General features: G+C 37.4%; 1 protein-coding gene across 1 annotated transcript in view; it reads right to left on the bottom strand.

Moving 5' to 3' along the window:
- Nucleotides 1–3,286, bottom strand: part of TAX1BP1 (Tax1 binding protein 1) — an 89,214-nt gene that overhangs the window by 70,338 nt on the left and 15,590 nt on the right. The window lies entirely within an intron of this gene.

The raw sequence follows: 3,286 nt of genomic DNA, 5'->3' as shown, positions 1-3,286 counted from the left end.
CAGGATGGTCTCGATCTCCTGACCTCGTGATCCGCCCGTCTCGGCCTCCCAAAGTGCTGGGATTACAGGCTTGAGCCACCGCGCCTGGCCCAGAGTATTATTTTCAAAGGTGGCACATACTGAATGTCTAGTAGATCCAACAACTGAGGGAGTTATAGACTAAAGAAAATTAATATTTAAAACATTAGACATGCATTACAAATTCATCTCTGAAGAATTTTCAGATATATCAAAATTCAAAAAACTTAATTTATACCTCCAATTTAAGTGTTTTATTTGTTTTACTTAGACATCTGCCTCCCCCTAAATCCACTAAATTCACTAATCCCTCATCTTTGGCAAGTCTTGCCTGCACCCAATTGGCAAATTTTGTAAAAAGACCTTTAGCACCAAGATGTTTATATATACACAGATAGATCACTCATGTCTCACCCAACACATTTTCTACTTACAACATGAATATATACATATCTCAATCCGTATTTTCCAGATGGACTATACCATGCTAAATATTGAAAACTGGAGATGTTTAAAACAGGTATTAGAGATCCATTCGCTAGTAATATTACAAAAATTTATGCATCAGCCAAAAGGTTAGATTATACCTAGGATTGTGATTGGCTTAATTATAGACAACAGAATACTGAAGCTGGACGAACCTTAGTCACCTTTAGCCTCCAAAGGAATGGTTGAAACTACAGGTTATAACCCAGTAGGAAGTGATAAAACCAATTTAGCGGTTCATGACTGGCATTTATTTTGTAACTATATAGAAGAGAAAGTACTGGAGTACATTAAGGGTAAGTGTTTCACGAAATTTGGTTTCTGGTGTATTTGCATGCTGGGACAAATCCTACAATTTATTCTGTTCTGTGTCAAGGTAAAAAAACATTTGACACTATTCATCTCTTTACAGATATGAAACCTGAGGAATCAGTGAACAAGTCATTTACCTCACCTGTTTGAACCAGTTTTTCCTTTCACAGCTGTTGGAAGAATTAAATAAGATAATGAACCTAAAAGCAGCACATGAAGTGCCTAATCCATGGCAAACACTCCATGAATGGTAGTTATTATAGGTGTAGTATTTTGTAATAATTAAGAGCATAGAGTGTGAGGTCAGAATACCAGATCATTTGCTAGCTGTATGGTTTTGGACAAGTTATTCATTTCTATTTTCTCCTCTGATAACAAAAACAGCCTCTAAAGGTTGTGTCTGTATTAAATGAGATCATCCCTGTAGAGTATTTAGCACAGCACCTATCACGTAAGTGCTTCTTAGCAGCCTGAGAACTGAGCCTACCAAGAAGTTGGGGGGCGAGATACAATCCTGAGCAAAAAGTCAGAAATACAGAACTACACTTCAAACTGCTTTTAAGTAAGGAAAACTAAATAGTTCTTAAGTTACTTAGAGAGGGGCATGTTAGGCATACATAAAAATTAAATGTAGAAGTCTCTCAACCTGGAAAGACACAGGGAATGGGCTCCTTTGGGATGTAACTGTCTTATATCAAGCTCCCTCATGAAAGTATGTTAGACTGGACAGTACTGGAAGGAACACAAAAGATGAACATCAGGAAATTATGTAGGAGTCCACTGCAATAATAATAAATCTAATTAGAAGGGTCAATAAACCATAATGTGTCCAAACCAAAGGTTGATTCTCTGTTTTATTTTCCTGGTCACCAGGCTAGAACTTGCTTCTCAATGCTACAGGACACACTGAAATGCAAGAAATCTTGTCTTTTAGTCCACCATTACCAAGTGAAAAGAAAATTATTACACTTACAGTTGATAACAGCAATTTTCAAATATTGAAAAATGGCAGGGAGAACATGGCAACACTTCGGACAATGGGACAAAATAGCCAGTTATCTAAAACTGCCAAAATATATTGCTTCTAGGAGATATACCTGAATCTAGTTAACCAGTTAATTGTAGTCACAGATCCATTGGAGGCTGTATGTATGTTAAGAAAGAAACTAAAGCAATGAATATGTCACATACTTTAGTTTGAAGAATTACAACAGCAGTGGGCATCATTCTTGTTACTACTGCAAGAGCAAAATAAATGAGAAAATGGAAATTAAACAAGGGTGACAGAGAAGGGAGAAAGCCACAATATATTCCTTTTAAATAGGATTAACATTTCAGAAAAACACGTTGGGTAAGTTTTGATCATAAAGAAAATTCTGAGAAAGAACATACAGAAGACCAGAATGACATCAAAGTTACCTAGAAAAAATAAAGATAATAAATCCTGGAGAAACAGAGGAAAAGACAGAAACATTAGGGTGAGGAAAGCATACAAGAGACCAGTTGGAAAGAAAGAAACAGAGAAGAGGGGCTGATGTTTGGAGATGAATAAAGGGAGACAAGCCTTGGAGGAGGAAAGGCACTGAAAATAAATGAGCTGATTACATATGGATATAGGAGGATTCCCAAGAAATATAATTAAGTGAGGAAAAAAGCCCACAAAAAAAGGATAAAATGAGCCTATGAATTTTTCTAATCCAGAAACATACAACAACAGACATCACTGGGGAAGGTAGGAGTACAATGGGTAGGAGCATTCATTTTCCTTCTTTTGTATACAATGTAGCTTCTAAAAATCATGTTACCAGAAAAGTTCCTTTAGGAAAAAAATAACTGCAAAAATGCCTAGATATACAAAGGGAATATGCAACACTGATTCAAGAGAGAAATATCATAAACAGCATAAATTCCTCAACGAGATAAAACGGTACAGAATTGTAAGTGATTAAGTGAAAAAATCACGGCATTAAAAAAGACATGAGATATGCCAGCAACATTCAAAATACATATATTAGAAAAAAGACTGAGGATGGGCGCGGTGGCTCACGCCTGTAATCCCAGCACTTTGGGAGGCCGAGGTGGGCAGATCACAAGGTCAGGATATCAAGACCATCCTGGCTAATACGGTGAAACCCCGTCTCTACTAAAAATACAAAAAAAAAAAAAAAAAATTAGCCGAGCGTGGTGGCAGGCGCCTGTAGTCCCAGCTACTCTGGACGCTGAGACAGGAAAATGGCGTGAACCAGGGAGGCGGAGGTTGCAGTGAGCCGAGATTGCACCGCTGCACGCCAGCCTGGGAGACAGAGCAAGACTCCGTCTCGAAAACAAAAACAAAAAAGACTGAAAGTCTCCTTCCACTAATAAAACAAGGCTGGAAGGAAATACAACATTAACAGTGCTAACCATTGATATTAGGTAGGGATTACTTTGGTAGTGGGACTATAGGACGTTTTAATTTTATAATTATAAA

The sequence above is a fragment of the Rhinopithecus bieti genome, unplaced genomic scaffold, assembly GCF_001698545.2.
Source record: "Rhinopithecus bieti isolate Rb0 unplaced genomic scaffold, ASM169854v2 scaffold_13014, whole genome shotgun sequence".
Taxonomy (NCBI): Eukaryota; Metazoa; Chordata; class Mammalia; order Primates; family Cercopithecidae; genus Rhinopithecus; species Rhinopithecus bieti.
The sequence above is the reverse complement of the archived record's forward strand: the minus strand, read 5'-3'. Positions and strand labels throughout refer to the sequence as shown.